General features: G+C 46.8%; 1 long non-coding RNA gene across 3 annotated transcripts; it reads left to right on the plus strand.

The window, feature by feature from the left end:
- The first annotated feature begins 10,457 nt into the window (after window positions 1–10,457).
- LOC125507967 (uncharacterized) lies at window positions 10,458–13,957 on the plus strand. 3 transcript variants are annotated; one of them, XR_007283163.2, is made up of 5 exons: window positions 10,458–11,042; window positions 11,609–11,709; window positions 11,916–11,960; window positions 12,046–12,489; window positions 13,597–13,957. It is a non-coding gene; the product is annotated as an uncharacterized LOC125507967 (long non-coding RNA). The 3 variants fall into 3 exon arrangements; XR_015601738.1 differs by having other exon boundaries at window positions 10,462–10,639; window positions 10,734–11,042; window positions 12,046–13,957; XR_007283162.2 differs by having other exon boundaries at window positions 10,459–11,042; window positions 12,046–13,957.
- Window positions 13,958–21,091: the final 7,134 nt, after the last annotated feature.

Here is a 21,091-nt window from a genome sequence, read left to right on the forward strand (position 1 = left end):
TTCAGAAATATTCTGAAGGATCACATCACCAAGCTATTGGAAGTCAAAAGAATGTATTGGAAATCCAGATTCAAGATGAGGAGTGTGAAACTTGATGATGAAAACACTGAATTTTTTCATGCCATGGCTACCCAGAGTCACAGAAAAAATTACATAACTACCATCAATGATGAAGATGGGAATCCTTTCCAAAATCATGATCACAAGGCTGCAATCATTTGGAAATCCTACAAGGATAGGTTGGGGAAATCCATTGACCCTCCTATGTTATTCAATCTTGAGGAACTTATTCAGCCAAAAGACTTATCTAAACTTGAAGCACCTTTTTCCATGGAAGAAATTGACCAGGTTATTAAAGACATACATTCTGACAGAGCACCAGGGCCAGATGGTTTCAATGGACTTTTCCTGAAGAAATGTGGGATATCATTAAACAAGACATTTACACTATGATCTGGGATTTTTTTGAAGGGAACAATGACATTCAGAGTATTAACACTGCTTTCATTACACTCATTCCAAAGATTGCCAACCCACTTAACATGAATGATTTTAGGCCCATTTCCCCGGTCAGCCTTCCTCTCAAAATTATTACAAAGCTTATGGCCAATAGAGCTCAAAAAATCATCACCTCTATCATTCATCAGAATCAATATGGATTCATCAAAGGGAGAAACATTCAGGACTGTTTGGGATTTGCATTTGAATATATTCACCTATGCCATCAGTCAAAAAAACCTATAATCATTCTCAAACTTGACTTTGAGAAAGCATTTGACAATATTGAATACAAAGCAATTAATGCCATGTTGACAGCCAAAGGTTTTGGACCTAGATGGATAAAGTGGGTTAACAACATTTTACAAACTGCTTCAACATTTGTCCTTCTGAATGGAGTTGCTGGAAAAAAAATCATATGTAAAAGAGGAGTCAGGCAAGGAGATACTCACTCTCCACTTCTTTATATCATTGCTGCTGATCTCCTACAGTCAGTTATTAATGCTGCTTTGGCAAATGGTGAAATCTCTCTTCCCATCAATAAGGCATATGGACTGGATTACCCAATTATACAATATGCTGATGATACTTTAATGATCATGCCTGCTGATGAGGAACAGCTCAGTCACCTTAAATATCTCCTTAACCTCTTCAACATGTCCACTGGTTTATTTGTCAATTTTAGTAAGTCCTCCATGATCCCAATTAATATTGACCAACAACCAGTCACCAGGCTGGTTGCCTCATTTGGATGCATTGTTGAAAGCCTCCCTTTTACATATTTGGGACTGCCTATGGGCACCACCAAGCCTTCTATTCAAGACCTCATCCCAGTTATTTCAAGAATTGACAGGAGACTCTCAGGGGTTGCTAGATTCATGAACCATTCTGGTAGACTTACTTATATCAACTCTGTTGTTGCATCCATGCAAATATTTGCTATGTGCTCCCTTAAAGTGCATGTTACCATTCTGGATCATGTGGTTAAATCAAGCAGGAACTTCCTTTGGTATGGAAATGAGATCAATAAAGGAGGCAAATGTCTGGCCAGCTGGGAGATTATATGCAAACCCAAACAACAAGGAGGACTTGGGGTTTTGAATTTAAGAGAACAAAATAAAGCACTCCTAATCAAACACCTCTTCAAATTCTACAACAAGGTTGATGTCCCTTATTTGGGAAGCCCACTACCATAATAATGAGGTCCCACACTCTAATAGAAAAAAGGCTCCTTTTGGTGGAAAGACTGCATGAAAATGCTTGACCTTTTCAAAGATATGACTACTTGTGACATCAAGTCTAGGAACACTTGTATGCTTTGGGAAGACAATTGGAATGGTGGCATTATGAGAATAAAGTTCCCTGAGCTACATTCTTTTACTCAAAAAGAAAACATATCTATCAAAGAGGCCAAAGAATTGGATAATTATTACAGCCTATTTCAACTACCTTTATCCATCCAAGCCCACCAGCAGTTCCATTTGCTGTCAGATGAATTAAATAGTATCAGAAACATATATGATAAGGATACATGGCAGTTCAATTGGGGCAATAACAAGAACATTACCAAGAAGATATATAGATATCTAATGAATGGTGAGGATGCAGCTGACACTTTCAAGTGGATATGGAAATCATGTTGTTTACCAAGACACCAATTCTTCTCCTGGTTAATGCTCAATGACAGAATAAATACATGTGATCTTTTGGTTCGAAAAAGCATGCATCTGGATTCCACAGTATGTGTATTATGCAACAATGATGACATGGAGGACATGGCTCATCTCCTCTTTACATGTCCATTTAGTCAAGGGTTTTGGTGGAACATTGGCTTTGAATGGAATTCGGATCTGGACATCAACAACATGATTATTGATGCTAACCAGAGATAAAATATTGGTCACTTTATGGAAATCATGATACTAGGATGCTGGAGCATATGGAATCAGAGAAGTGGGATGATCTTTGAAGGAATACCATGCTCAATAAATGAATGCAGGAATGATTTTATCAGAAATTTCAAAATGACCATATTTAGGGCTAGGCCTACTCTGAAAGAGGGCATGTCCTCTTGGATAGAAAATATTTAATTTTTTATTCCATTATTTCCCTTTATTTTCTTATTAGATAGCTCCTCATTGGTTGTCCCCCCATCAACCATTGATATGTACTTTGTTTCCTTAAATTATTAATGAAAATGACTCACAGTAGGGATTTTGCCCTACTGTTCTTTGGTCAAAAAAAATCTTTGCAATTTTATCTGTTCATTTTTTTGCAGGTGAACTACAAATGAGATGCAGAGATAAAGGCTCAACTTTCAGGAAATGGGCCTTGGCAAGGTACATGCTTAGTTTTTAAAGCTAATAAAACTTGAATGTTTGGTCTAATATTCTCAAACACATGCCTCGGTTTCATCATTACCACTTGGAGACAATTTTACTTGTCCTAGTTAAAGCTATCTAGCCTTCCATTAGTGAAGATTCTAGAATTTGCTTTATATGATAGAATTTTTCAGTTCTTCAGAATTTCAACTGGTTGTAGCACACTCATTTGTTCTGTTTAGCTATATAAGATACATATATACCAGCTTTAGGAACTCCCCCTTAATATTGTTGTGTATAGTTTTGTCGTTCAATTGAACAATCAAGATCACTGTTTTCTTCGGCTTTTGAAGAAGTTTTAACATATTGTCTCCTCGGAAATAGCGATTATATTTATCGATTCAAAAGAAAAGTGTTATGTTCTCAATTGTACCATTCTTGGATAGTATATCAGTTTTAGCCTTTTAGGGAAATATAGAGCTCATGGCAACCTGTGGCATCCCGATATAATGCACAGCGGTTGTATTTACCCATAAAGTATTTTAGTTCCCATATATTATGCCTTGCCTCTCACTTTCTATCCCTCCCATGGTTTAGAAACCTTGCTATTTTTATATAAAAAACAAAACCTACCAACCTTCTTACCATCTAACATATTTGTACAGAAAATATTAATCAACATATATTTTTTCCATCGATAGCAAACATGCTTGCGTCAAAAATAAATAGACACAAACGTACAAAACCATCAGATGAATATGAGGTGCCAAAACACAGGTGAAAAGACATATTCATGGGTGAGATAATTATATCACATGATTGAAATACTACCATTGAATTTAATGTGATATGTATACCACATTATCAAAATACTATTCTTGTATATGAATTCATTATCACTAATATTATACTAACAAAATGGACGGGCGCAGCAACGCGCGCCTACGATGATCTAGTAAAATATAAGCCTGGGCTAGACGAGCCACAACCCAGTTGAAACCCTACTCCGTCTCAACAATAACAAAAAAAAATACTACTCGAGAAGCTACGTCCCAGGTGTCAGCCAATCTTGTGCCATTCTCTTGTCTATTGACTATATACGCTGACAATGTCGTCAGTCCCAGATGTCAGGAAACCACTAGGAGGAAGCATTTTATTTTTCCATACGCTAACAATGGAGTATATATAACAAAAGATGAGGAACTTCCTTGCGTCCGGCCATGGACATGGTGGGGCCCTACTGTCATCCTCTCCACATACAGTCCTCTGTCGATTCTTGTTGTTTGTTGACCATGTTGACAACGCAAGAGGGCGGCGCCATGGCGAGCGCACAAAGCGCGCGGAGGACGACGGCGAGGCCTTGAACATCGGTGTTAACGATTTAGGAGACGGTCGGGCGGTGATGCGTGCACTGAGGCGCAGCCAGCCGTGGGAGGCGGAAACAGGCGGCCCCGCCGGTGCTGGTTTAGTTTTGGCGGCTGGAGGAAGACAGGACTGAAGAAACACGACTGACTGTAAAAGCAGTAGGAGTACTTAACAACCTTAACTAAAACCAGCAGGGGCACTTAACAACCATAGCTGAAAGTAGTATGAGTACTTATACAGGTTCAACCGTACAAAACACGCCTTGAACAGTGCTACTTTGCCTACAGTTAACCAAGGGTGAGGCTGCCAAGCCCCGGGACAAGGCCCAGGCGCCACCCCGCGCATCCACAACCTCTGAAAGCGGCTTCATCTCGCAATGTGCTCAATAAACAGTATATTCGCTTTAGAGCCATGGAAAAGCAGGAACATAATCTTCTGTCCTATTCTCCAAGATGGATAGGCCTTTATTATTTGAGACCACCCATGAATAAGTATCTTTTCACCTCCAAGGGGAATGGAGTAGGTCGACATAAACATCATGTTGTGACCAAGCACAAGTCTGACCCGACCATGGTCAGGCATCTGTATAGGAACAATAGAACTGGGCAGTTTCTGTTTCAAGAAGATCACAACTACAAAACTGTGTATAAGAAAGAGTTTATGAACAACATATAACAGAAAACAGCTTGTACCATAAGTTTCTCGACACAGTTGGACCTGTTCAACGAGGGCAGTAGTGACACACATATCCCACATTGCCTTCCACCATTGAAAAGCCCCACAAGGACCCCAAGAAGATTAATAAAGTGTAGGAACTTGTCGATGTCGTCCCAGTCAACTTCAGTGCCATCAGTAACAGCCGAGTTCTTATAGAATAACAAATGTGTAGCCTGCTTAACTCTGAAAAAACCTACACGTGCCACCAATTATAAGAAAATATTAGTTAGAAGTAGCATCTTCGTGAGAGATTTGTTGCTATTTCTAAAGTTAAATTGCGATTAGTTAGACAGAATAGGCAGATTAAGAAGTAATTGAGGGAACAGGCAAGAACCAGATACAATACTAACATGGATGAACAATTGGAATGACGTCGGGGTGGAAGATCGCAGTGAAGATGAGACCAGGTTCTGCTATTTCCATCAACATTCGTGCGCTAACTTTCAGTCCATAACACTTGAGAAAGTTTATCCAAGTTCAGCCATAAAAAAGCAACGATCTTCTTAGTTCATGAACCCAACTTGGAACTTATATCCATGGCTTGTCTTCACTATGACCATTGAAATTGTATATTCAGTTATGGCAAGGCCGAGCATCTTGAGTACACGTGTTCTGGCAGAGTAAGGAATGCACTGCAGGAAAAGTAATATGAGAACACAATGTATTCCCTATCCAAATATAGAAATAATTCCCTCCTTCATGTCAGTGTTGACCATGGTACTAGTACCTTTTATCCAATTATAGCAATCCAAATTTCCAAATTAGTCGACAACATGTTCAAAAAACCCCACCCTCCCGGATAGAAAAGAGGATTTTAGGAACATACTGTGCGCATTGTAAAATCCTGTGTTAGGATGAGAAGGAACAAGTGTCGCATCTCACTGAGGGTGCAGAAACCTGTAGGGTCCTCGCACTTTGGGCACTGCAAATGAAACACACTAGATTCACTAGGAACAAAAATGCATCAACGGCGGCGGCTGCCATCCTAGGATTACCCGCGACCAAGGGACTTGGATTTATCAGGGATGGATGAAGAATTCCTACCAGGTTCTCCATGAGAAAACCCTATGCAATTGCTGAGCGGGGGTTTTCTTTGAACAAGCAGACGAGGGAGAAGGCCCGGTGAAATATTGCTGCTTCGTCCGTTCAGCTTACTGTTAAAGCTAGAAAGGTGGGTTTTTTTTGTGATTTGACGGCTCATTGGGCATTACTGTGGCACTACGACCAGGGTATGTCTACCGTGCATTTGTGCACTCTAATTTGGTGCATATGGCACGTGGACCCCGTTGTCGGATGCCTCACATATCAGCGAAAGGAAGTAGAAAGACAGGAGTAACTAGTTACACATCAATATATTTTTGACAGAGAGATACTCCCTCTGTAAAGAAATATAGAAACCTTTTATATCACAACTTTATACATAAGAAAAATCAAGGGGAATATATATAACATATATAATTATAAAAACAGAGTTTTTTTAACAGAGTATAAACGAGTTGGTGATGATGGTGTGCCTGCCATCCTGCAATATAGGCCGTCCGATTTATATCTGACGGATAGGAAGGAAACTATGGAAATTTTGTAAAAAGGCACCCACACACCTCTCCACATTTGCAAATAAGGCCTTCCCTCGTTCATCCTTTTCTCTCACAAGATAAAATACTCATATAAATGCATCTTGATGTTACGTGCAACGCACGGGCATTATGGGGGTTCAGCTGAGAATATAATACTCAGACAGGCTCACGGTTCTGGACTTTGGGCCACAGGCCAGTGGGCCTGCATGTTTGGGGGCCCATGTGTTCTACCTCAGCGCTTTCCATATTGCAAGCAATCGGTACGGCGCTGGTTTTAGATGCTGTCACAAGGCGAATACACAAAATTGAATAAATCACGGTAGCTGTTAGAATGAAATCGAACGACAGTTCCTAACCAGCAATCAGAGTTGCAATTCTATCAACGATATACCATGTGATAAATAATACTGTCGTACTACTTATACACACAGGACACTTGTTTCACCATGCCAGATCATTACATCAAAATCTCTCGGAGGATAGATCAGTTTGGCAGTTGCGTGCTGCTACTGAAGAATTTCAAAGTTGATTTGGACCAGCTCTCCTTGCCGAGAAAGTTCGATTTTGACATCATCCCCTACCGTAATATATGATTTAGATTTGAACCTTGACCATCCTTTAGCATCAATCATCATGTAACCATCCTTTGTAGTTACGGTATATTGAGCAGGTTCATTCACACCAAGGCTGTGCATGGTAAGAGAAACTTGGCCACGGTTGCCCGGATTGTTGAACGACTCCCTCGTTGCTCTAGGAATTCTCTATTTGCAAACAAGAAGACATACACAAATAGTTAGATCAAAATAGTGAATCATGTGAATCAACATGGAAAAAAAAATAACGAAGCACTTGGGGGGCCAATGCTTACCAAGAAGGTGGAGATGTCAGTTTTTGTAAGGACTTTGGTATATGAACTGCGAACTGCGAACTGCAGCCTAGTCTGTTGCCAGTGCAACTGCTGGTCCCGTTGCCGCTGCACGGGCCGGAGCAGATGCAAGTGCAAGTGTTCGTGCAGGTCCCAAAGCTGTTGCTAGTGCCCGTGCCGGTGCGACTGGTAGTGCCGCTGCTGCTGCCGGAGATGGTACTCCTTGTAGAGTTGGTGCCGGTGTCGGAGCAGGTGCCTGTGTCAATGCACGATCCTCCGGTAGATCAGCCTGATCCGCTAACGTGGTCGGTGTACAATCCTCAGCTAGATCAGACTAAGTTGTTGCCGCTGTTAGTGCTAGAGCAACTGTCGGTGCTCAATCCATTGCTGAAGGTGGTACCGATGTGCGAGACAACAGCGATCGTGTGTGGTCTGCTATGACCAGCTTTCTAACTTGACTAGGCTCCGTGACCGTGATCCAGTCTTTTTCTTCATTTCTGTTAAATGCAAGGACTAATTGTGGCATGTTTGTTAAACCAAACTGCAGTTCATCATAGGGATTCAGCTTGTACTAGACAACAGACTGATCCAATTTTTCCAGTAATATAAGTGATGGACGGTGCCTTCGTTACTAACACGACATAAGAAGTCAAACCTGCAAAAATATCCATCCTAGAGCAAACCAAACGGTTTATTCTGTGATGAATGTCACATGGCAAAACATGCATCGTAAAATTGCAGCAAAAGAAAGAGAACATGACATTAAATCAATAAGATTTAGACAGTAAATCAATAAGATTTACTTGATGTGACACGAGTGAATCCTTACCAGGAAATCACTATGTTGAAGTACTAAACAGAAGATTGATCGTCCAACTACGCGTGGCATGTAGGGCCCCCGCCTACTCCCACAAGTAGGACAGTCCAAAGGTCATGACAAATTGTATGGACGGGACATCCATGGGACTGGAAATCCTGATGGGTGCGATAAACCCTATAATGCATACAAATATTGGAGTGTAACCATAATTGATAAACCGTCCTCGCAAAAAAGATGATATGGATACTTCAAAATATACAGACTGAATTGAGTGGACATACATTAACATAGACCATTCTCAGGACTTACCATACACCAAAAGTGGCAGTACTAAACAATACAGGGTTCACAAACACAAATCAAGTACTAAACAATAGTACTTACTACACACAAGCAAAGTTGCACTAATTAAACTCTGCAGACTATTTCTTGCCACCGACCTACGGGATGAACCCCGCAGAACTGACTAGGCCATGGACTTCATGAGAGATGTCTACCGGCACCATCACCATCTCGTCAACCTTGGAGAACCTAACAGAGTGGTCTTTCCACTCATAAACATGACGATGAAGACAAGCCGCACCAGATTTGTCGGGAAGCTTCACAAGAACTACACTCTTTGTAATCGAAGGCACAACCAGGAAATTATTGTGGTCAAGTACAGCCTCGAGAACACGCCTGACAACAATGCTACAGGAAAACACTAGTTCAGGACACGTGGCGACAAGGACACAACAGCTGGATAGTTTAGCAGCAGAACTCATCCTCAGGTATTCCAGTTCACACGGCATGACTTTGAGGACTTCTTCTCCACCGCGGACCTAGTTCTAATTCAAACAGAAACCAAATATTTTATTACTACCTCCATTCAGAAATATAAGATGATTTCGATATTTTACTCCATATATGACTACATATACGCACAGAAATGAGTGAACAAAGACACTAGAACATGTCTCCAAAGGCATGAGAGTAGAGGGATTACATGCAATTTCCATAACACAAGTTACTAAGGCAAATATACACTCTTCAAAGGTAGCATTGATGTTCATAAAGTAGTTGAAAGTAATATATAAGAAATCAGTGTCAACCTCTCGCATGTTTTGGTCAAAAGAGGAATTTAGAACCGTCATTTGGCACACAAAAATCACATGCAAGATCACCCACAAAGTTGTACTACTAGTACTAGTACTGCGTGTTAGATGAAAAAACACGATCAAGATCGAGAAAAAGATCATCAAGAAGAGATATTACCTGGACTTGCTTAACGAGGGATCTCGGAGAGGGGGGCTTGGACAGGGCGATGGCTTTGAGCTTGTCTGTGGTAGTCTCAGTGGGGTGCTTGCGCTTCTTCGTACCATGAGCCTCGACGGTTTTGCCAAGAGCCATAGACATCACTTCGGCCGGTGCTCCAGCGTCCATCAAGAAATTGTCAAATATAAATAAAAGAAAAGAAACCATAATCACAAACCCAAAAGAAGAATAGAGAGGGAGTTATAGGATCAGTCTCGGGGTTGTAAGACCGGGCCTTGGCCAGAATCAACACCGTTGATGCGCTCACCTTTCCTTCTTTGGGAGAGAAGAACAATGGCAGAAGCAGGTCGGGGGTTTTCTTGAAGAAATGAGGAACAAGATGAGGGAGAAGCGAGTGGGGGTTTTCTTCAAGAGAGGAAGTTAAGAGAAAAGAGTGAGATGATGGTTGCTTCGCCCGTCCAACTTACTGCTGGAAGGAGGCTGTTTTGTGATTTGACGGCTCATTGTGCATTACTGCGGTGTTTCGATCAGGGTAGTCTATCGTGCAGTTGGGAACTCTACTACGGAGTAATTTAGTGCATGGCTGGTGGACCCTGATGCTGGCAGTCCCACACGTCAGTGAAAGTGAGTAGCAAGGTTCCCGACGACCGTCGAGGAGGATCCACACGGTAGAGCGCGTCCACTGTTTTTCTGAAGAAGAAAAAAGATTACAGCAAGCGTTTCCACTCTTACGATGGAGGAGTGTGAAACACGGTAGCCACTTGAACATACACAGTGCTCCTACTACTAGGCATGTGCAGTGGTTCATACGTCAGTACTACATAATATTGTTGCTAGTGTAGTAAGATATGACGATAACAAATGATGTTGTGCGCATGTCAACTATTTTAAGACATTATAACTATGCACCGTAGGAGCTCTCTCAGGCCATTAGCATTCACAGTCATCAGATCTTCACTTTTAGATGTTTTCGGCCGTCCGATAAAACTCTCACGCCACACTTCCCGTGACTGAACGGGGCAGCTGCTCCCGCGGCAAAATTGGAGCAGCGTGGTTGATTGGGCACTCGCCCGCACGAAGGCCTTCGTGGTCCGGAAGCGAACAGCCGAAGACTCCTCGAAAAAAATGCAGTGAAGCCGCCCCCTCCCATCCCCTCCCCTGCCTCGCGTCTCTCTCGCTGTCTCGCACGATCTGTGCCCCATCATGCACCGCCGAAATTTCAGTTGCGGGAAGGGAGGAGAGTATACAATTTCGGCGGCGCCGCCGGCGCGCATCTGGTTATCCCTGTCGCTGACCCCTTACTTATGCTCTCGCAGATAGGACGGGGTGAGGCACATGCGACCAGGGCTCTCTCCTCCTTGACGAGACCTCCTCCCCGATCTCTCCTTCTCTCTACCGGCCGGAGAACATGTGGTGCGCCGCCGCCGTCGCGGTGCTTAAGCCGGGGAGTTCCACGTCTTCCCACCCCTTCGTGGCCCAGATTCCTTGTGTCGCCACGATGACCACCACCTCCGGGTCTTCATGCCACAGACAAGCTGGGCGGTGCCCCTCGTAGCCCCCCTTGGACTGTTGGATCCATCACCTCGAATCCGCTTCACCACCACATCACTGTTGGATTTGAGGAGGTCAGATTGGATTTTATGGGTTACTTTGGAAACTCATGTGAAGACATCTATGCTTTCATCTTAGAGGTCGATCGAGTGCCTCAAGCTGCTCATTGATAATGGTGGATATCTCATCATGTTAGTTAGAAATATTGTCACACTTAATATGACAATTCGATTGTTAGATTTTTCTATTTAGAGTAGTTAGTCAATGCATCAAAGAGATTTTGTAATCTGTTGTTGATAATGGTGGATATATGATCATGTTAGTTAGAAATATTGTCACACTTAAGGCCTGTTCGGACTCACTCCCACTTTGCAGCTCTGCTCCGGAGCGGAGTGGCATGCAAGTATAATCTACTAAGTGGCCAAAAGGGCGCTCCGTCCGCTCTGCTCCGTGGTGGGGGAGTGGAGGCTTTCCAAACAGGGTCTTAATATGACAATTTGATTGTTAGATTTTGCTTTTTAGAGTAGTTAGTCAATGCATCAATGAGATTTTGTAATCTGTTGTGCACCATATAGGAAATTTCGTAATGTGTACTGACTGCAAGAAGGCTTGAAATTTTCTTAATGTGTCCTGGCTGCAGGATGGCTTCTTGACGCTCTAATAGGAAGTTATGCCCTTTCAAGATGAAAAGGATACTCGGAAGGCTCGTGCATTTTGATCTAGAGAACAATGCCATACAAGGTGAAATCATCAGTCCTACTTTCTTTATTTAGAAGAGGTCATCTTTGTTGCTGCTACCTAAGATGTGTTGTACCTATATCATCAATGAACCACATGCTCATTCTCATTTATGGCATTCATCCATTCATGTAAATGCATTTGATACGCCAAATTTATACCTGTCTAAAGAAGTAAAGATAACACTTTACCTGTTTGCTTTTCTGTAGATGAAAAGCAAAATCAAGGACCCTTCCACGAGTGCCATAGATCAGGTGAGCTTCATTTTGTTAAACAATTGTGACGGTCACTATTGTGTAACATTGACACTGATCAGGCATCATCTATTCTGATTTTCAGGTAAGGAAGCAAAATTAAAAGTCGATGCCAAGAGGTTCAAGATGGATCATGGTGAGAATAACGTGGCCTCTATGAAGCCAAAGGTGGATAGAGGACGGGGATCATGAAAATGTAGCGAACCTTTTGCATAGGGAACTGGTAATATTCTAAGCATATGGTCAATCATGATCCAGACCAAGATACTACTTTTTAGTATCTTGACTTTTACCTTCGATTTGTGACCGGATTTGAGAGGCTTCGATAGTTGCCGCCGGTATGATAGAAGATTCACACAGAGGGCGAGCAAATGAGGGCGACACTGTGTCTCTGCTTTGCCCAAGCCAGGAGGTCGAGCGCACGCTTTCCTCGGTTTCAAAACAAGGGACAAAGATAGATCCTTGGTAACGGCAAAGGGGGTAGCCTTGCTTTTGTGCCGGTGTTTCTATTTCAGTGCGCCTCTGTTAGGTAACTTCAATAAGCTTGTTAGCTTCTGTTGGATCCTTAGCTAATTACATTTGTCATGGATTTATTAGTGTACTTGTACAACTTGGGTCATGAGTAGTACTGGTCGATTTTTGGTTCTCTATGTTGTTGACATGGCATGTTTGTTCATATGTTTTAACGCTTTTATGCAGATTAGAGCCTAAATAATATGGTTGGAAGTGCTTATTATGTTAGCACTTTATTATGTTGCTCCTAAATTTCCGCATAGATGCTATCACAGAAGCTAATGCCTGGAGCATATATGTTACTGTACATATCCCCCTTTGTGGCAGCATCGTTTTTTGCGCACATGCGGAATCTGGCACCATAAGGAATAACATTGTCCTTCTCTGACAGAGGCAGTGGATTTTGTTAAGTGCTTTCTATACAAAGATTCACATAGAAGGATGCCTGCAGCACAAGCTTGAAATGAGTTTCAATCTGTCTATATGGATCTACCTTAAACTAATGTCGTTATTAGTATCCCATAAGTTCTTTAGGTCACCCATGGATCAGAAATACAATTACTTTAAAATGACATTGGTTATATTCTGTCTTATCAAAGCTTAAACTCCTTCATCATCAGTACGTAAAGATGCTTTGATGGTCTGCAATGATGAAATTTGTTCTAATTTTTCTTCTGTTGTTCCACGGAGAAGATATATGACGCTGCTTCTTCAAGTTTGACCTTGCATCCTTCTATGTGACAATTTTTTTATGGTTGTTCCATAACCTCCCTGTTTTCATAAATGGTTAATTAGTTTCATTTCCATGTGTCTCATAGAACATCTTGATCAAAATTACTATATATGCTTACAATCTTCATAAGTATTTATTTGGGAGCCTATGTTTTTGTACTTCTGATTTTAAGTACCAACATAGAATGCTTAGACAGCTCTCAAACTGTAATCTATTTTGGAATAAATTTATTTGCACTTAAAAGTGGCACCCTTAAATGTTTCTTTTGACACACGTGAGTGATCACTTTAATTTTTATTATCTACAAATTCCAGCTATTGATGTATGATATTTCTTTATAGGCTTTGTTGACCTAGACTGTTGATGAGCCTTTTTTATCTGAGAATGCAGTATTCTTCATTGGAGCTTGATAGAAATGGATGTATATTTGCTGCATTGAGACCGTGTATCCATAGGTCAACAAGGGATCTGCGTAGACAAGCCCTGTGGAGCTGACCTTCTACACAACACGACACTCATCATATCTTCCGTTTTCCTTTTCTTCCTCTGTTATTTCGACATCTTTGTTCTTTCCTTTTTTTCTTGTTATTCATCGTATAGGTCAATTGCTTAGGCCTTTTGAGTTTTCGTGACTGACATCTTTCCATTGACGGTGATCCGAGTGAAATTTGTAATTAGCATCTTTCTAGAGCATTCTAGACAATCATGTTAAGATATTGTCTTATGGAAAATTGATATTTCTTTATTTTCATTAGAACCTGTTTGGTTGCTTCCTAGAGACTTTCTTTGATACCTGCCAAAGTTGGTTATTAATCCGCCGCCTAAATATATGTTTCTTATGTTCATTCTAGTCACTATTGGACTTTTGACATAGCAGTTTCTTCCCTTGTTATCTATGCTCAAGGACAAGGTTTTATGCTGAGGGTGCTGTAGCTATTGACAATATTATTGTTGCATGTTTTTCTTGCTTTTGTATCTATGCATAAAAAAACTTGTTAGTACTAAATTTTATGCAGTTTGAAGTCACAAATTTGTTTTAGATTTATTCCAAATTGATTAAAATAGTAGTAAGTTTTTTTGTAATTCATCAAAATATGTCAATTCAAAATAAACTCTTCTATGTTAACAAATATACAAATATGTCTGTGCAAATTTAACATATATGTTTCATGTCTCCAAATGTCAAGTATCAAATATACGGGCGCAGCAACACGTGCCTTAAAAGATCTAGTATGAACAGTAATTCTCGGGGGAAGAGACTTGTTTGTGATAGGACGAGAGATCAAGTACAGTGTTTGGTTCAAACTAGGCAACCTCTTCGTTATAAGACCGAGAATAGTTGTAACATAGTACCACTTTTTTGACTATCCGGTCGAGACCGAGAATAGTTGTAACATAGTACCACTTTTTCGACTATCCGGTCGAGAATGAACGGTGAGATCAATGTTAATAGAACTAGGTCTACATCATATGGAGAATACAATGCTATAGTACTCCACGAAACATGAATCATATGAAGCACAGATCAGTGTTAGGCAGGGTGTATGAAGGGTGCACGGGATGGGAGCAAAACTTCCCTTCTCGACCCACTTTTGGGTGTTTGGCAGAGTGCATGAAGGTTGCATGAGTCCACACTAGTAGGTTAACACAAATACATGAAGGGGGAACAACTATATTTAGATGAGGATGCAACCAAACACACCCACATGCTTTGTGCTGCAGTGACCGATCTGCACTGTCTGAGTTTGATCCAATGGTCATGTTGTGCCGAGACATGGACATGCCCATGCAGAGGACACCTAAACACCACCGAAGTCCCACTGCTTCTCGAGGCGCACAACGTTGGTGATGCAGGGTGCAACCGCCCGCAGAGCCCGCTCCCGATCGACGGGAGCTAATACGTCTTTAACGTATCTATAATTTTTGATCGTTTCATGCTATTATATTATTTGTTTTGGATGTTCAATGGGCTTTATTATGCACTTTTATATTATTTTCGGGACTAAACTATTAACTGAAGGCCCGGTGCAAATTGCTGTTTTTTTTGCCTATTTTAGTGTTTCGCAGAAAAGAAATATCAAAGGGAATCCAAACGGAATGAAACCTTCGCGAGGATCGTTTTCGGAACAAACGTGATCCAGGAGACTTGGAGTGGACGTCAAGAAAGAAGCGACGAGGCCACGAGGCAGGAGGGCGCGCCCCCACCCTCGTGGGTCCCTCGCAGCTCCATCGACCTACTCCTTCCCCCTATATATACCCATATACCCTCAAAATATCCAGGAGCACCACGAAACCCTATTTCCACCACCGAAACCTTCTATACCCGTGAGATCCCATCTTGGAGCCTTTTACGGCGCTCTGTCGGAGGGGGGGGGGGTCGATCACGGAGGGCTTCTACATCAACACCATAGCCTCTCCGATGATGTGTGAGTAGTTTACCACAGACCTTCGGGTCCATAGTTATTAGCTAGATGGATTCTTCTCTCTCTTTGGATCTCAATACAAAGTTCTCCTCGATTGTCTTGGAGATCTATTCGATGTAATTCTTTTTGCGGTGTGTTTGTCGAGATGCGATGAATTGTGGGTTTATGATCAAGATTATCTATGAACAATATTTGGTTCTTCTCTGAATTCTTATATGCATGATTTAAATATCTTTACAAGTCTCTTCGAATTATCAGTTTGCTTTGGCCTACCAGATTGATCTTTCTTGCAATGGGAGAAGTGTCGGATTTCGGGTTCTGGCAGACCCTTGAGGTTCGAACACTGGGGTGCGCACGGAGATTTCGCCTCCTACCTACCTGCACCCCTCCGCCTTGCTGGGATCTAAACTATGGAAAGAACAACACAAGAGACACAGGGTTTATACTGGTTCGGGCCACCGTTGTGGTGTAATACCCTACTCCAGTGTGTGGTGTGGTGGATTGCCTCTTGGGCTGATGATGATGAACAATACAAGGAAGAACAGCCTCGCGAGGGTCTGCTCTTGGCTGGGGCGATGAACTGCTGGGAGGAGCTCGGTCACCTTTCTCCCTCTCTCTCTCTTTCTTATCTTCTCTATCCTTCCAAACCCTCGGCCCCCTTTGCTCTGTGGGTGGCTGGTCCTATTTATAGAGGCCCTGGTCCTCTTCCCAAATATCGAGCGGGAAGGGAGCCAACAATGGCGGGCTAATTTGAAGGGGGACAACTAGTACTAGCTACCCTGACAAAAGTAGTCTTCGCCTGCGCAAAGCTCTGGTGATGACGCCGTCTTGGGCTCCATGGTGACCTCCGTCTCGTAGTCCTCCTGGTCTTGGTCTCGTTGCACCGAAATGGCAACCTTTGCCTGATGCCTCGGTACTCCGCGGCTGCGCTTGCCCCCCTTGCACCAAAGAGGGAAGGAGGACACCGTCGGGCTGGCACCCGCCTGGCGCCCTCGGTCGTCATGGCTTGCGTCACGGGCACCTCGTGAGGTACCCCGCCTTGATCTCTCTGCCTCCTCGTGAGCCAGCCTGACGAGGCCGTGCCTGAGGAAGCTCCGCGTCGTCCGCCCCGTGAGGCTTGGCCCCTCGCGAGGGTCTTGGGTTTGTGTTGGTGAAGATGGGCCGCGCTAGGCCCCCTTTTGAGCCACGCCGCAGGCCGCAAGCAGGCAAGTCTGGGGACCCCCATTCCCAGAACGCCGACAGTAGCCCCCGGGCCCAAGGCGCGCCCGGACTTGGCCGTGCAGGGAGGCGGAAGGGTAAGAGTGAAGCACCGCGGGCCCTAACAGTCTGCAGCCTTGGGCGCCGTGTGGCGGTTGATTGGACGTGGGTGCCTTAGCAACCGCGCGAGTTGATTAAGGAGCGGTACCCACCTAGGCTTCGCTCCTTGCTTTCCCCGGTTGCTGCTCAGATCCCCTTTCTTGCGCCTCTCCTTCCTTCCTCCAAAATTTCCAGATCCGCTTCGACGGTGTGACCTAGGAAGCCATGGCGCCTCGCCAGCCCCCGGTCGTAGCTTGGTATTCGTCCGCCCTGGACCCGCCGAACGTATCGGAGGCGAGCCTTGCCCGGTTGCGCCGGATGGTGACGGCGCGGGGCGTCAACGGGGCGAAGGTGTTTAAAGCTGGCTCCGCCACCCCTGATGGTCAAGGGAGCACCTTCTATCCGCTCTTCGTAAGTGCCATTGCTGCTGGCCTGGTGCCTCCCTTTTCTGAGTTCTTCTTCTCTGTCCTCCGCCACTATAAGCTGCAAGCCTTGCATCTCCACCCCAACTCCGTCCTTCTCTTGGCAATCTTTGCCTATTACTGCGAGGCTCACGTAGGGGTGCAGCCCTCAGTGGCCTTGCTGCGCCACTACTTCTACCTCCGGACCTCTCGCGGTACTGCTTCCGCGTGCGCGAGCTTCGTCGCGTACGGTGGCGCCATTGCCATTTCGAACCCCGGGAAAAGGATTGAGGGCTTCAGGAGCAAGTGGGTCTTGGTGGATGCTGGGCGCATCCACCCTCGGCTGATCTTGCCAACAGAGCAGCCCGCGAGCTCCAGCAATTGGGGTCGAGCGGAGCTCACGGACCCTTGCGCGAAGCTGATGTTGGAGAAGATGGACGCGGATCTGAGGCCGGCCAATATGGCGGCGGCGAAGCTGACCGGCGCGTCGCTGCTGAGGGAATTCCTGGAGCACCAGGTGGCTCCGCTTCGGCAGTACTCACTTCCGATGTGGAGGCCCCGTCCGAGCCCCGCGGCCTTAGCAGACGGTGATCTAGCTGCTGTCCTCCAATCTCTGGTCGGGGGCGATGTGGCGAGGTCGGCGGGCGCTCCTACGCCCTTGTTCCTTCGCGACGACTGGGAGCGGGTAGTGGAGTCCATGCCCGTCTGCAACGGGGATGGGCCCGTGCCCATGGAAACTCCCGAGGAACCGGTGGACGTGCCCTCCGACGACTCCGGCGAAGAGGAGGAAGGAGGGGAGCGGGGAAAAGGGCCTGACTCCGAGGCGACTGACGGAGAGTCGAGGGCTCCCCTCCTCCAGCGCGGGTCCCGCGTTCTCCGCCTCTCTCTGAGCGATGACGACGAGGATGACGATGAAGACGATGACGAGCAGGACGGCGGGAGCTCACCCCCGATCCCGAAGAAGGACAGGACTGGGCTGATCTCCCGAGGGTCTGCCCCGGCCCCAGGGCGGACCGCAGATGCACCTTCCGCCTCCAAGCTTCCCGAGGTTGACCCTTCCAGCCGGCTTTCAGGCTTCAAATTTGGCCGGAGGCCGCTTGAGCTCGCCCGCGACGACCCGTAAGCATTCGATTCCTGTCTTTATCTCTTGCTCTGCTTCTGAGGCTTGGCGTCCGCATCTCTTGGATAGGCTGGCGCCCGCAGCAAAGAAGTCGAAGGGGGCTCCCGAGGTTCCATCCGTGGCAGCGCTCCTGCCCGCGAAGGAGGGTGACCGCGATGCACAGGCTTCTCCTGCCCGGTCGTCCTCGTGAGGCCTGGCTGAGCCGGCTGGGGCGAGCTCAGCCCCCACGGCCCAGGTGACTCCCGAGGTGCTCTCGCCTGCCGCCGCCACCACAGCTGTCGGGGCGCGGCAGACTCCGCCTCAGGATGCTGCGGCCGCGCTGCCGCCTTCTCCTCCTACTCCACCGGCTGCTGTCTCTCCGATTCCTTCTGCCGTTCTGGATCATGCTATCGCTGAGCTGGACCGACTGCGGCAGGATCTTCTTGGCGCCGACCCCCGCTTGGTGGCCGGGCGCTTGGAGCTGGCTTCAAGATGGGTTCGCTCCGACGCTTCGATTCGGGCGGCGCTGGTCCAGGCCTCGACGGCATGCGACGAGGAGAAGCAGGCCGTCCTTGAGGCGAAGGCTGCCCGTGACGCAGCCCTGGGGGAGGTGGTCGACGTCCGTGGGCGTTGCAAGGTGCTGGAGGGCGAGCTGCAAGATTTGCGGGACCAACTCGCGAACGAGGTCCGCCTTTGCCAAGAGTAGGAAGAAGGCGTGAAGGCTCGCGAGGCGGCTCTCGAGGAGAGGGAGGTCAAGCTCAAGAAACGCTGCGACCGCCTAGGTGCGCTGGAGCAGGAGTTGGGGGCGAGGAAGGACAAGCTGGACGACGAGGCCTTGGTTCTTGCCGAGGACCGCGTGGCCTTCACGGAGATGGAGGCGAGGGCTCGCTCCTCACTGAGGACGCTTTACGACAGCGGCCTGGAGAGCCCACTGGCTGGCTCCGAGGACGGCCCCGCCAAGCTGCTTCCCTTCCTTGTTCACGCTCTTGAAGATGTCGCCCTTGGCCTTGGCCCCACGGCCGAGGCCGAGGCGCGTGTCCTATCTTATGCAGCACTGACGCGGGTCCTCACCCACATCTTCCTTCGTGATCCCGGTGTCGACCTCGACAGCCTGCTGGAGCCAGTGAGCGGCGAGTGTGCCGCTGCCGCTGCCGAGGCCGTGAAGGGTCGCGCAGAGGCCCTGCTGGGGAAGTTCCGGGCCTTCAGCACCAAGCCGAAGCAAGGCGCCGCCGACTCCACCGCCCCGTGAGGCATGCCCGATCCGCGCTGCTCCACCGCCGACAAGTGACTCCGTCGCGGCTCCTTTCCTGCCTTTAATTCCTGCACATGTATCATGCCTCGGGGAGGCATTTAAACTTGCATTTGGCTTGAGATAACAGTGTGGACTGTAATATTTGCTTTTGAATTCCTTGAAATTTGCGCCTTTCCTTCCTACTTGCTTATGTTCTATGCCGGCAGAGCCCGGCCCCGCGCATGCCTCACCCAGCGTTGGTTCCGACCGGAAACCAGGACGGGGCCAAGGAGTGAGGGGCCACGTGACAAGTTAGGCTCCTGAGTCGCGATGCTCAGGAGTCCCCCTTGGTGCACGAACAACAAGTAGGGAGGTGTGATGCGGGTGGATCTACCGTTCTACGTCTGCAGAGCCCGGCCACGCGCGTGCCTCACCCAGCGCTGGTCCCGACCGGAAACCAGGACGGGGCCACGGAGTGAGGGGCTACATGACCAGTTAGGCCCGTGAGTCGCGATGCTCAGGAGTCCCCCTTGACGCTCAAATGGCCTTCGTACCTTGGCTCCGCTCGGGGAGAGACGCGCGATGAACCAGGCCCGGGGGGACCTGGCTGGGCGGCGTGTGTCTGAGTGTGACCCAGGCGCAGCCCCCGTGCCCAGCCCCCTCGCGCGGCACTCCCGAGGGGAGGCGTTACGATGAGGCTAGACACTGAGCTCTGGGCTCCCTGAGGTTGATGCGTCCCGGGGGCCACCCTTAGTTGTTTATCACCAGCGTGGAGCATAGTGCTACCGTATGTGTACGGGCATAGCCGCTCCTCGGCAGTGTCGTCAGCCAGCGCGGAGCATGGTGCTTCCACTAGTACGTGGGAGGGGGGCCCCCTTCGGGAGGAGCCCCCGGGGCGTGTACAACCCCGCCCTGACACGTGGCTGGCACGGTAGGGCCTGGCGAGGTGTATCTAGGCACCCGTGAGCCAGCGCGGGACTCACGGGGCCCTACCTCTAGGCGGGTTGCGCCTGGCACTGGGCCTTATCTTGTGATGCGTTCCTGCAAATTTGGTTAGATGTCGGGACTCTACGTCCTCAGGTCCTGGCCCTCGAGCTGGTCTCAGCCGCCGCTGGTATGCCAGGTCGCGATGCCATGGACAAGGCCAGAGGGTGAGGGCTGGAGAGCCAGTAAGAGCCCTGAGTCGCGATGCTCAGGTACCCCCCCTTTAACGTGCAAGTGGTCGGCATGGAGAAGAAGAGGTGCCGTGGACCGGCATCAAATAATCAAGCATGGTGGGTCTAACGCATAATCGGGAATAAACGCAAATGGGATACATGCCACTGGGCCTGGCCCGAGCAGCTTGGGGATCATGCAGCCTGAGGGGTGCCCCCAACAAGGGAAGCTAACGACATGGAATAAAAAGCGGATACACGCGCAGGGACGGACCCACGCG

Source organism: Triticum urartu, chromosome 1A (genome assembly GCF_056163025.1).
Source record: "Triticum urartu cultivar PI428250 chromosome 1A, HENAU_Tu73, whole genome shotgun sequence".
Lineage (NCBI taxonomy): Eukaryota > Viridiplantae > Streptophyta > Magnoliopsida > Poales > Poaceae > Triticum > Triticum urartu.